The sequence below is a fragment of the Dromaius novaehollandiae genome, chromosome 3, assembly GCF_036370855.1.
Source record: "Dromaius novaehollandiae isolate bDroNov1 chromosome 3, bDroNov1.hap1, whole genome shotgun sequence".
Taxonomy (NCBI): Eukaryota; Metazoa; Chordata; class Aves; order Casuariiformes; family Dromaiidae; genus Dromaius; species Dromaius novaehollandiae.
The window spans coordinates 7,845,316-7,859,807 of NC_088100.1; the positions used below are offsets into that span (position 1 = coordinate 7,845,316).

The 14,492-nt window shown below is 39.7% G+C and overlaps 1 long non-coding RNA gene across 2 annotated transcripts in view; it reads left to right on the plus strand.

The window, feature by feature from the left end:
* The first annotated feature begins 240 nt into the window (after positions 1-240).
* Positions 241-14,492, plus strand: part of LOC112988293 (uncharacterized) — a 39,874-nt gene continuing 25,622 nt past the window's right edge. Inside the window, exons 1-2 of one of the 2 annotated variants that reach the window (XR_010388716.1) lie at positions 241-462; positions 1,552-1,608. This is a non-coding gene — a long non-coding RNA (uncharacterized LOC112988293). The remainder of the gene's footprint in view (positions 463-1,551; positions 1,609-14,492) is intronic. The other variant, XR_003260495.2, reaches the window with a different exon arrangement.

The window sequence follows — 14,492 nt, forward strand, 5'->3', positions numbered from 1 at the left end:
TGAAATGCACCTTATAGCCTGGAGAACACTGGTTTGCTATTAATACCTAGAGCAGAAACAAACACACAGAGATAAAGCCTCTTACATGGCAGTCCTTCATTTACAGGAAGGTTATGAGCACGTGATAATTGTAGAGAAGTGTTGTGCAAACTTTTTAACCAAGGGCTTCCAGGTCAGTATTACCCAATAATTACAATGAATTTAATTTGCCTTTATTTTACTTTCCCACTTTGCAAACTGGTAGAAATATTTCCTGTGCTGTTGCAAGCCAGCAGCAGACTGATTTGCAAAGCAAGCTGTCTTTGTGAAGACAGCTCAATTCTTAGAAATATCACAAACAGGAAAATGGGATAAAATAAGCAAACAACATTTCCATCATTCCAGTTCCATGACGGTCTTTCTCCTGCGGGCATCCAAGCACAACTCAAAGCTCAACTGATTACATGTAGGCATCTACTTCAGGTAAGCCAAATCACACTTTAGATTCTATTGGTTGTGCGGCAGAGCAAAATTTCTGGGAAATTAATTTTTAGAATTTATATTATCCTATTAACTTAAAAGAAAAGAGAAATATATGATATTGCAATTCTTTTCTCTCTTTATGTATGAAAATATACAGAAATTAATATTAAATTCAGGTCATTCAAGTAAAGTAGCTGTCTTAGGACAGCTGGAAAAACTGCACATAAGACAACACTGTTAATAAAAATAATTATTGTATATATTTAATAATATACAGCAATTTAATTGCTATAGTGCAACTTGTTAATTTCTAAATACTTGTTATAACTGGGTCTCAGTCCATTCCAGGCTGAGATACCTGACAAGATCTGGACCTGGCTCTAAATATCATGCTTCTGGGCAGACCCTATTGTTTGACAAGTCAATTAGTACTCCAAATACATACATAGGAAAATTAAGGCATGTTTGCAGTAGTTAGAAGCCAGTGGAAAATTGTTTTTTAGTTCCCAAAATTTTCAAAATTTGTGAAATTCTGACCTTTTTTGAAGAAAGGACAGAGAAATACACCAGAGAACAGTAAGAGTCCAAAGAGAGCAAGAACATTAATCTACAGTTTAAGCACGATCTGTGATCACTGGGATCCAGAAGACGCATATAGACCTGCCAAAACTCACCAGTGACAGTTCTACCAAAACAGATGCATTTCTGGGAAAATGTTTTCCATAAATTTGATTGATAATTTCTGAAAAAAATATATTTTGCTGAAAAATTCCAGGCTAGCAGTTGCATTTTCTTTCCAACTCTCAATATTCTCCAAAATACAAATTGTCCTGGAACTCAGTTTCCCTGGGAGCAAGGTAAGAATGATCTTCATTTTACAGACAGAAAGAGAGAGAATGTACTGGCTTTTCCAAGGCTTAAGGGAAGGGACCAGCTACTACTAAGTATTTATTCTGTAAAATCATTCTAGTATTACTTCATTCTCTAATCACTCTACCTGCCTTCTCCTTCCTTCAGTCTCACTGTTGGATTTTTTTATTGACAAATACTTTAATCTTTCTAGGACAGAAACTATTTTTTTCATTTTAGATATTTGTACAAGAAGGAATGGGCTCTGAATTTTGACTATGTTTTCTAGACACAAAGGTAAGAAACAGCGTAAAGAAGAAAGATGATTAGAATTTGGGTTTATCAGCTCCCAAAAATACCCAGCTCCCAAGTTCTCTTCTTTGTGGGGAAGTGCCCTATGATTAAAACATCATGCAAAAGACAGACAATATTGATGGCTTTCACAGAGGTTGCTAATCACCCCAGCTTCCCAAACTTATTCAGGGAACTTCAGAAGCAGTAAGATCCCCATCTATCAGCCTTGCGTTGCAGCAGAGATTTAGGCAGGAAGTAACCAATTGTCTCCCCAAAACAGACATTCCTGAACTTTTGAATCAAGATTTTTGAAAATTTTATCCAGATAACTTTCATCTTAAGTAGGAAAGCACTTCAAATCTTAGCTAGAGAGAGGCAGTTGAGAAGAGACGGTAGATACAATTGCTGTCTGGGAGTGAAATGAATTTCAGGGGCCTAAGTGAGATGTGAGAGGATTTGTATCCCACCCTGTATCATAATCATAATGCATACACACAGGAAAGAGAAATAAGGATCCCTAGACCTCTTCTACTCTAGTATTCCCAGGCCTGTTACTACATCTTCTTGCAGAAATCTTCTTAATGTAGGACTTCTTGAATACCTACATATGTGTCTGGCTTTTTGTTCTATAATTTGTTTGTATAGCTGAAAGTCCAACAGCTGCTGTGAGACATAAAGAGAGAAACTACTTAATACAGCAAGCCCATGCTGTACAAAGGTTTAGTACAGGCAACTAATGGACATTACAAAGGTCATTTAGGGAAGCAGAATAAAACTTTCCAAACTGTAATCTGAGCATAAAATATGATTGAACTTTCGGTCATACAGCTCTTGTATCCTTAACTTATTCCAAGTGCTGTGTGATAGGTATACTTTTGGCATTTCTTTGTATTCAGAATTCATAAAATCTATGTCAGTGTGTTGCACTGTACAGATTAGATATCATCCTTATGAAAATCACCATGAAAATACATAAATAGTCTCTGTTATTTATGTCAATTGCCTGGAATTTTATCATGAGAATTGTAGCATTCAGGAAATTATGTATCAGAGACAGAGTAAAAGATATATAAGTTTTGGGATAGTACACAGTTCACTTATAGTTCTTTTAATCCATTAAGCTTTATGAGTTTTAGAAGGGAATCCGTATAAAAATAGACAACATCCATTCAGATGAAATGCATTCAAAAGTCAATAGAAGAGGTGAATTTAATTCTCAGGTTTGCAGTGCTTTTCACTGCTCAAGGAGTGTGCTCAAATCTTCATGATTCTTTTTGTTAGCTAAAAAACTAAAACATAAAAATGACTGTAAATAGCATTATCTGTCATTACAGGGACAGATTCCTATCAAGAACAAGCTAAGCATTACTCAGTATTTTCATATTTATTTTAACTGCCCTAAAGACTTTCCTCTGAGCCTAGAACATTGACAATGTTCTTTCATATTTAAATAAGGTGCAAATTTCAGTGTATTTTTTTCTGTTGAATGACCCAAATTATGAATGATTAATAAATATAGATCCAAGCCACTTGGATACAATAGATGTGATTCATCTAACTTTACACACCTCCAGTGTAGATGCCTCCTTTTGAACTAGTCCCCCCTCAGTCAGCTTTCTTTGTAGCCAATAGAGAGAAAATAGGACTAGAGTTCACTTCAGCCCAGTCTATAGGTCTAAAATAAGTCAGAGGAATTGTACCCAAAATAGTTTTTTTAGAATTCGGTGGCTGCTAAACTGAACAAAACTGGAGTCGGTTGGAGGTCTGTAAGCTGCTGGAGCTCCATCCCTTTATGTGAAGCTACAGCAGTTCAAAACAAGAGAAGGTTTGACTCCAGCATTTCCAAAAATCAGTGAATTCAACAGACTTGAAGATCAGCCTGGTTTGGGAGTGGCAAAGATTTTTATCTACTACAGCAGCTCAGTTTTCCCTGGAGCCCCTCAACGCCACACTTATAGAAGAAACCATGTAATAGCTCAACAGTAAACTATACATTTCATTGTCTTTTTGTAACAGATGGGTGGTATTACCAAGATAATATTGAACAAAGATGCACTTAGGGCATTTGCAATTAACACACAGTACCTGTATTCTCCATATTAGATCCCAGTTAATGCATTAAGGCATTTTAGTTAGCAAAATGAATGGACTTTCCAATTTGCTACCAAATTAAACATTATGCTTTGATGCCTATGACTTGTCCCTAAATATATCCTTTTCTCATCCAGAGTTCTTATGCAAAGTTGGCACCAAGTAACAAATTAGCATATGTCACAACTGCTACTTTAAAAAGTCACATTGCTCAGGCACACAGACTTAATGAAGGACATATGACAGGAAAAGTAGGAGCTAGTTTATCATTCTGTAATAAAAAAACAAGCAAAACTAAGCTCTTGATGGAAATTCAGGAGAGTTTTAGACTCAACTATTATCCTACTAGTTTTCTAATTTAATTTCTAAGTTTTCCAGTGTAATGATCATGCACTAGATTCCAATATGGTTTTCTGGGGTAATGATTAGATTTTTAGAAGTATGTAGATGCCCAAACAGAAAGATTGTGCCTACATACGATTTCTTAGGCCTCATGAATTTCTCACTTTCCCTTTAATTTACCAGTCCCCTTCTTGAACTGAAGCTCCCCCTCTACTTCATTGCAATTCACATGACAAATATGGACACACATATCTTCCTGGCACAGGGTATTTATCAAGAACAAGATCAGAACAAGCCCTGGGTTCAAAGAAACAGCACTAGTTTGGTGGAGTGCCAGCACAGCCATTGCACAGAAAGCAGTAAGTTGGCAAGAAGAAGCTTGAATTAATTATGAAGTGTAAGTTTTTTCCTCAGGAATACTGGGAGACAGTTTTTGGTGACAGAGGTATAAATTAGCTGGTCATTGATGCGGCATTGGTTGTTGGCCATTTCAATGGTGAGTGAAAAGTATGATGGGAGATGGAGTGGGGAAGAGAAGTCAGAGGAAAAAGAACAAGGAACAGGAACTGGGTTGGAGGGAAGCTGGGTTACTGGATCAGAAAAGAAGAGGCCAAAGAGCAAAACATCATGTACTGTCCCATGCTTCCTACATAAGGAAACACCAGAGATCCCCAGTCCAAGTCTGAGCATCACTGAAGCAGACAGATGACTATAGGCAAGAGATGCCTCAGCAGCAGATGCCTCACACCAACTGGCTTCAGAGTCACTTTCCACTTCTACCTTAGGCTCCTTGTAGCTAGGGCAATAGGTTAATAGGATATAGGCACCCATCCCATCTGCTTAACCATGAGACACAGCAGACTCATTCGTTCTCAGTCCTTCTTAGGGTGCTCTGAGTATTTTTGTTATGGGATTAGCCCAAGGGCTGGAGGACTCACTACTCCCAAGTTCACATAATCCTTGAAGGTTTAGCTGGAAGATTCTTTTTTGGTAGGCATATGGGATGCCCAAAGAAAAAAAAAAAACCATCAAAAACACCCTTTCATCCTCAAATCCATAGAAGTTGCTTAAAGTCAAAAAAGGAGGAGATCCTTGAAGTAACAGGAGCTGTCCCTATCCATGACAGAATACCTTAGGCTCTACCTTTCAACACTTCTGGACTCTTAAGTGATCTTTTTTAAATTTCCCTTATGGATGAAGTAACTGTAGAGACTAATAGGAGGACGAAAGAGGAGGACCACAAAATTGTCCCCAGCTACAAGTGTGCAACCATAGGACCTGTTTGTTGCAGAAATGAACCCTCCTTGATTTTCCTTCACATGACATCTAGCCTCATGCACTTATTTTAATCTATGTTACTTTCCCAAGTATCATCCGAACATTTCATGCATTTCCCTTCCCTTTGTGTTTCTCTTGTTTGCTGACTGAACTTCTGCTACTGACAGCTTTACGGCCAGTACTGCACAGTGCACTGCAGAAGCATCATCCGCTTCTGGCAGGATCATCTCCCCGTGCTGATGTAGTGCTGGTCTCAGGCACTGGGACTAATTGCTAGGATTAAATATAGGCAATAATAAGCAAGTAGAACTTTCAGTGTATTTGCTTTGTGAAGAATCACACACATCTGAGACAAAATGACCTAACAGATACTTCTGCATGCCATCTGCTTCTAGATAACACATACACTGTTTCTCAGTGCAATATTAACCATATTCCTCATGTTTCTTTGGTTATCCTAGATTGTTCTTTCATAGGGAATTCTGCAAAGGCCAAACACTAAAAAAGCCTTGACACTAAGAAGACTCAAAGACAGCATCTTTTCCATCATCTCAGGAAAGACAACCTATCAGTACATTCTTATCATTAGCCCCATTAGTATCATTACATCATTAGCATCATTAATATCATTACATCACTGGCATCCTCATAACTCAAGAGAATGAAGAGCATTCATCCTGTTCCAGGAAGACAATCAATTTGAATATACAGACTGAACTGATAACAGCTTATTTACTCTATTCTTTACTCTGGCTCAACTGTTTTTCTGAGTATAACCCCACATGCTTCTGCCTTCATCTTCTGGCATCTGAGACTCCAGAACCAAAAGCTTTCCTAAAACTTCGGCACTGGGAAGCTGTTGTGGTAGGAAGCACTTGAACTAAACCTATGCTGACTTGTTCTTCAATAAATTAGTCGGAATAACTGTATCTCATCTGCCAGTGATTTCTCAACTGCAGGCTATAGGATAATGGCTGCAGTTACAAAGGGTACATTTCTTCTCCATTTATAATTTTCTGTTGACATCTTCCTTCACACATAAGCTATTAAGGGTATAGTTACTGTAATTACATTTTGTCCACAGGAAGATGCCCAGACACATCGGTATGTCGTGGGAGACACCTAGCAGTGGAAATTAGCCTCTGGAGGACAGTCTTTATAAAGTCCTCCCATCAGGGCCTGGGCCCACCAGACTGTGGTTATAGCACTGAGATTTCAGCATTTCAAGTATTCTGATAAAAGTTTGCCATTTTTTTCATAAGTTTCATATTCCTTTCTGAGGAACTGCCCTGAAGCTTTTTTAATATATGTTTGGCCGGGTCAGAGAAGAACACGACTTCTGAAATAAAACAGCAGCTGTTCAAGATGTATCCCTGTATCCCGTGAGTCATTCCTACCACCATTTTAGCTGGTAGAGAAAAATAAAAAGAATGAGATTTGGGGCCTCAGAGCCATCAACTGCATTTCTGAAATTACTGAGTCTGTTAAACAAGCATCTATTGCAATGAGGGCTCCAGTGGGGAGCAGGAATTAGAATTAGAAATTAGAGTGGGATCATGAACTTCCCCCCATCATCAAGCATCTAGGTGGAACTGCTTTAGGGAAAGAGAAAAACAGTCGGTCAAGAGTCACTGGCTCAGGATGTTTTTTTGTTATGTTGGTTATGATGGCAAAGCCATGGCAGCTAGCACAGCCCACGCTGGCAATGGCTTGCTTCCTCTCCTGCTCTGCAGCTCCACGGCTCCCCTCAGCTGTCAGGCTGCCACCGTTTGTGAGGCTGCTCTGCCATCAGGACCACAGAAATATGGGTAGCATATAAGTAAAATATAACCCTTTAAAATGAAAAGGAAAACTGAATGGTGTTCTCCAAGCAGTGTAGCTGAGGAGGTGGGGATATGTGTGATATGCGCAGGAACCATTGAGGGGGCAGAAGGAGAAAGCATGTATTTCATTAGCCAGTTTTACTATTTAAAGCAGCATTTTTGTGCATCTACTCTCTCTTTAAGCTCGTTCAACCAGCTGGTGCTTCAACAAATGAGGTTTGGGGTTTGCGTTTTTTCTCACCAAACCTGCATGCATCTCCTAGGTTTCTACATCTTTCCTCAGGTCTGTGTATTTTGCTCATTTCTCTGTGTTCCTATCAACTGTCTTATCCTGTGTCTTATTTTCTCTCTCCCTCATTTAGTTTCTCTTCTCTGTCTTTCTGGCTTACTGTGCTCTCCTGGCTTCCTTCCAGCTTTGCAGCGGCATTTGTCCTCACAGCGTCTTGCAATGTTCCTTGTGCAACTAGGCCTTTTATCCTAATTTATAAAAAAGCCTGAGTTTTCCTTTTAGACTGATCAGACTTCATTTCCAAGTACAACATTTTTAAGTGTATATTTGAAACACTCCCACCAACATCTGCTCACCTTTAAAAATGCTGCATTTTGCCATTCAGAAAAAAAGCCTTTCTACTTAGAGATGCTGAATAGAAAAACATAATTCTGCTAATAAGAAATAGAAGAACAGAAATTTTCCCCCTGGGGAACAACTCAAGTAAAAGATATAAGAAAAGAAAAGATACAAAATATAATGTACCTCTCAAACCTCCTATCATTAATGATGAGACTTAGTGTGACTTGGAAAAGCAGATCAGATATATACCTTGGTTAACATTTAATTAAAAAAAATAAAGTAACTGTTTAAAAAACAGAGTTATTAAAGGTTTTTGCCCTATGACAAGAGTTCTCAGGACCCTCAATAATGGATTACATATATTTCATAGCATTTTCTGAGGTAGACAGCTACAGAGCACAATTCAGTTTTCTAAATATATGCAGCTGAAGTGACACTTCATTTTGAGTGCTGGGGCATTGCCCACCTCGTCTCCAGCTGCTGCTTCAGAAGGGCGTGGGTTTCTTATCAGGTCTGTGTCCTATCTGCCAGCCTTGTTCAGGTGTCTGGAACACTCAGTGGTGCCTGCAGTAGTGTCCGATGCCTAAGTTTAGGCAACTCAAGCAAGCCTGTGTTGTCCTGCACCATTTCTACCATGAGATACGGAAGGCTCCAAGGAGTTCAGTCTTCCAAAGCTGAAGTCAGTTGCCCTCACAAAGACATCCAGTGCCATCTGCAATGCCCCTGGACACTCCACATCTGCTCTCCCTTTGGTCCCACGACACATCTGCCAGCCCCATCCATGTGGATATCTTGGGCACTTCAGGATGTCTCAGATGGCACTCCTGTTTATGGAACTGGATCGCACCCACTAAGGTGCAATCACCTTAACTGATTAAGTACCTAAATTAAGATTGGTGCTTAGAAGCATGCAGCTGTCTAAGCTCCCACCACAATGAATGGATATCTAATCAATATAGTCAATGAAGTGCAGAGTGATTCAGATCTCCCAAAAGGAGGCATCTAGTGACTGACTGAGCAGTTGAATTGTTCTTTAGGCTCTGCTGACTATATTGATTGTCTCTCCACTGACTTATATGCTTAGTTTGCATGTCAACATTTGCATTCAGACCCCTACATTTTGTTGTCTGTACTTCAAACTGAATCCTGCTCACAGAGGCTGCTTTTCAAGCATGCTAAACCTCATTGGTAAAACTCCAGAAAAGGAAGCCTTTCAGATCAAATACCTGACACATCTGGGCTCAATTCAGTCATCTACATATAGACATCTAACACCTTTTGAGGTGCAGTAAGCATACAAAGACATCCACATGGAGCTGGCAGATATGACATCAGACCTACAGGAGACCCATGCCCTTTTGGACTAGCAACCTCAGGCCATGTCTGGATATCTCAGATACCTACTTCAGTGCAACTGAACTGTGACCATCTCAGGAAGTCTACAGTAAAAATTAGACCTTATTCTAATTAGACATTATTCTAACTAACATATTTCAGCTTTGACCATGTGACTTCCTCTCCTCAATCAGCATATGTAACTGACTGCTCTGTCTCTAGAAGGCTCTCTTGGGGGTTTTTCCACTATAATCACTTACACCTAATCAATGTTTTCCTTATTTCTGCAATGCATCATGAAGAACAGATCATCTCAAACTGCACTTAAAGCACTCCTATTCACCTGAGACTGGATATACAGCCACTTTGCCCTGCAGTAACAGTTCTAGGCACTCCCTTTGCATTCTTATCTCCTTTGCTGATGTGAGCCTTCCCATTTCTTTGGAGCTCTCTATGCCTTCCCATTCATGTCTTATCGTCCTTTCCAAAATATCGTGTCACCATTTGCAATGTCCACAGTGAACAGCTACTCAGTCTTCCCTCCATAATTTCCCTGCAAGTCAGGGGTCATCCTCCCACCCAAACTAGTTGCTCGTTTCTTTCTGATATTTCAGTTTCAGTTCCCTGGCTTTCCCCCAGTTGAAATGCACCGATGACATGCAGCACGATTAGTTGCTGAGGTATAACAAAATCCCCTTTCTGCAAATGTGCATAAAATGTACTTGATAAAATGTGTGCATTCCTTGGATCCCAGAAAAGTCATGTCAGCAGGCATGTCAGCATTATCACTATAGCTACCAAGCAGTTATAAACACTGAAGGGACCCACTGAAATCCTAGATGTGCTGTAGTCCTTTATGTCCTCCTTTCACTTTTTGGGAAATAAACAGTTTTGACCAAAATCCAGCCATGAGAATGTTATTGCAGAACTGGACATGTCTTGAAGTTATCACTGTTGACAGTGATACATATGAGCTTTCCCATACCAAGATCTAACTACTCCTAATCTTGTGAAACAAAGTAATATTTGTACAAAGCCAGGGACAGCTATACAGTAGGGCTGACTGATAATTTCACACTTTTCCTCCATGGAAAGTTAGTTTTGCAATGAAATTGCAATTACTACTGAAGCCATCTGTATTCCTAGAAAACATTCAGCCTCCTTTAAAAAACAAATTTTGCCTTTTGGCTCTCAGTTTACCAGCTTCATTTTTCCAGCTGGCCATCCTCTGAGCTGAACTGCTTAACCTTCTCTCTGTCCTCGTTTTGAGCCTCCATGCGTCAACAATCTCCAAAGATGTGCTTAGATTTCGGCTTTTCATTCTGTTCTTTGTCGTTTTCTCCTCAAGAAGAATACTTCCATCTTGAAGATCCTGGATAAATCAAGTCTTTAGCACTGCAGATATGAGCTTGTGTATAATACTAATGGCCCACCTCAAGCCAGTTGTAAATGCCTGAAGAGCGTTGATCCCGGGGGGGGGGGGGGGGGGGGACAGAATTTTGAATAATTGCTTACTTTATCCCTACTAATTTTTGAAGTAAGTAAAAGAAGGACTTCTTATCTTGAACTGCAGGACTAGCAAAGCAGACCTAGGCTCTGAGCCCTGAGGAGTTAAGAACAGCAAATTGTTCAGGTGGAACATTTTCCTTTGACTTCCTTTTGTATTGCAGAGAATACAGTCCTGGCCCAGCTCAAGCTTAATAAGTAGGGCTTTGCTTTGTTATAAATATCATTTATTTCAGTGAGAGTACTGGTAGAGTGAGATACTATTCAGTTTTCATATGGTGGCAGAATCCAACCACCAGGTGTGACACCTCTCATCTGTGAAAGGCTTACACCTTTCTAGTGTCAGAGGTTATTTATGGCCATGGCCTATTTGGACTCAGTGATGCTACTTGTGCGAAAAGACATTTGAAGTTGTGATAGTCTGACAATCAGGCCTTAGCTGATGAAGACTGGAAAACACAAATAAAACTATGCCCAATAGAGCCACTGTCATCTGAGATATGTGATCCTGCCAAGGACTCAGCACTCTGAACTTCTTCCAGCGTCAGTGGGAGTGAAGGACAGCACGTACCTCAGAAGTGACTCGAGTCATGGTCACACTCGTCCTGCAGAGCTGGCTGGAGCAGCTGGAGCATTTACAGATCTCCACCATCCATTCCCACCCATGTGTTGGCAGGAATCACTGCTTTGCCGGTGGCACAGAGGAAATAACAGCTTATAATCTTCTTTGGTGCAAAAATCACCTAGCTCACCTGCAACTGCTACTGATGTAGTTGGGTGAACTTCTACCTGTATATTGAAATGAATTTAGGATGGCCCAAATGGTATGATCCAAAATCTCAGCTGTAGGGTCAGCAATGTGATGGTGAAAGTGGTCGTTTTTTCAGCCTCTCCATCTTTTTCTGAAGTTGTATGTGCAACTCTGCTCTCAGGGCACTGAAATAAGCCTGCTGAATAGTTATTTCTTACAGCTGTGGCATGAGACCAGAGGGAGTAGGAGGTGTTACTCAAGGGATAGGCTATGGAAGTCAGAGCTACACACTTCACAATAAAATTAAGCAGTAATAATACCGTAAACTACTTATTAATTTGTAATTAAATTAATACATTTTGATTTCCTTTGATTTACATTTGTCAGAATGTAAAGCTTGGAAAATTATCGCTTCTGCATATGCCACATGTGGACCTGTGGCTGTGATAATTTATGATTATTAGCACCCAATACAAAGTGCCCAAAGGCCCTGGTCCACCACTTGGAGACAGTGGAGGTAGGCACGCAGAAATACCTGAGAAAGAGAATCTGAGAAAAACCTGATTGAGAAATACAAGCCGGTTCTCAACTCAGAAAATATACAAACCTAGAAAAAGGCATAAAAGGTAATTCTTTATAGGAGGCAAAGAAAAAGGGCAAAGGTATAGTGGTATAAGCAAGAAAGACAGATCAACCATCAGGTTTCAGACTCCCAGATATGAAGCCCTTTTAAACATTTACGTGAAATAGAGATTTAGTGTCTTTTACTGCCATCATTATTATAGAATGGGGGGAGGTCTTATGTTTGGCTTTTGGTTGATGTTGGGTGGTGTTGCTGTCCTGCCTAAGCGCAGTACATAACCAAAGACTGAGATGCACTGGGACACAGAAAAGCCCTCAGGTATCTAAAACATTAGATTAAATAATGTCAGTGCAATTTGCATTTTAAATATCTGTATGAGGACTCTGGGCTTCTGAATTACTATATTGGATAAAAAACTAGACTAATTAAATGTCTTCCATTTTATGAAGCTGTCTTGTTTTTAAACTCATTGATTAAAAGGGGCTTCTTTCCTCCCTTCCTCCATTCCAGGAAAAAAAAAGAAGTTTAATTTTTAGTATCCTCAAATGAGTATTTCTTCAAACATGATCTGCTTCACCATAGCTGAGGAGGAAAATTATCTTACAAAAACACGCATTTCACCCCTGGTTCTATTCATTTTTGAATTATTGCAAATGTCACTTTTAGCATCTTTTAATTGGAGTGTAATGGTGCATCACCAGATTTCATAACCTTGCAGTCAGGCTTTATCATTTCTCTTAAACATTGGCTTCCACGGGAGTTATGGTTGTTTCTATTAAGACTGAATTAAGGCCCTGGATGGGTGAGAATAATGTTAGGTACACATTAAAAATCAGCAAGGCTCAGGGCCCTCATGGTGTAGTTTTCTCCACTATACTATCCTCTGTCCCTATGTATTTCCATGTTGTACCCATCTTGCAGATCCACAGTGATCAAGGATGGAAGTTACACTGATTCACCACTTGACTTCAGTGACAAAGGGTGGAGGAAATCCACATGGGTCTTCAACAGTCCCAGAAGATTAAAATTCCACCTGATCTGATTCTGCTTTTTTTTTTTTTTTTTTTTTTTCCCCCAAAAGCTTCATTTCATCCAATGTACTGTAAAGGGCAGGACTGCCTACATGAGCACATTCACACTTTGGGGCTGTATAACACCACTGTCTTCGTGAATCTTTGTGTCACTTCGGATTGGTTAAATTTATTTTCCCAGAACAAGTAAGTGTTTCACAACTTCAATACTCCCAGAAATCATTTGAATTGACTTCAGACCTCACAGTTTGATACTGCAGGTAGCTACACGGAGGATTTATTTTCGTTTTACCATATGCATTAGGGTAAAATAGGCATGGTCATCACTGACTGTAAGAGGTAAATTTAAAAAAAGAAAAAAAGCAGGAAAGAGATTGAAAAAAGAAAAAGAGAAAGAAAGATCAGTGCCCCTCTCTTGGACTGCTCATCAACTGATGGTCCACAGCTGGTCTTAGAATAAAAAATGAATCCAGCGTTGCCCCATTGCAGCCTCTGCTTTTCGAAAGGCCACTCACTCTTACAGACAGACTCTGCAGGAAGCCTTTTTGTAATCTGTGCCTGACAGTCCGAATCAATTCTATTAGTGGTGTGCTGTCATGTAGAAATACTCTGTAAGCCTGATTTACCAATCAGGTTGAACTGCAGCCATGGCCACTTCAGAATTGAGAAGAACGTCTCCCCTCCTCGCCGGTTTCACAACATAAATAAGAGTCTGGATACATAGACTGGGACAAAAGACCTGTACTATTTTAAAGGTGTGAGGGGAGGTTTAGAGACTTTTCTTAGGACTGGATCATGACTGAGTTGTAAAGGAAGATTTGTTTATGATGAAAAGATGCATTCTAGGTTTGTCTGAAACAGAAAATATTTCAGGAAAAAAAATGATTATTTTCTCTTTAGCAAGAGCTCCCTTCAATTGTAACAGGAACTTCCTTCAGGATAATTTCTACTTATGTTCAGATCTTGTATGTGTTCAGCAATGTTTAAAGTCATTGAGAAAAGCACCTGGTTAAGCAGAGGGTCCCAAACAAGGTTATTGCTCTGTAGGCTTGCAGGCAGATGGGAACATATTCACTCAAGCCTGAGGACAGCAGGTTAAAACATTTTTGACTCAGAAGTCTGAAGCCTGCTTTTGAATATTCTTGTTCGGTTCAGCAAGTCTCATGTGCTATTAATTTTAATGATGCTATTAGAGAAGCAGAGGCCCTCATCCATTACCGTGCACCTCTAACAGAGTAAGAGACCCATGCACACCAGCTATGTCACCCTGAACAAAAGCACATCTACACTAAAGTGCTTTTCCACACTGTATGACTCAACTAGCATAGGACACAAGAATAGAATACTTACTAGCAAAAACAGATGAAGTATTTACTTTTTAGGGGCCTGGCTGAAAAGCTAAGACATCTCACCATTAAGGGATGCAGAAGACAAACAGGAATATGACTAATCTTGCAGGCAGTACATGGACATTTTGCCTTGAGAGATTTCTAAGTGTTAAAATAGACTTCCATGGCCTGATTCCCTTATCCAGGTTGAAAGCCACAAGGAAGTAAGATACTGTGGCTCTTCCTGC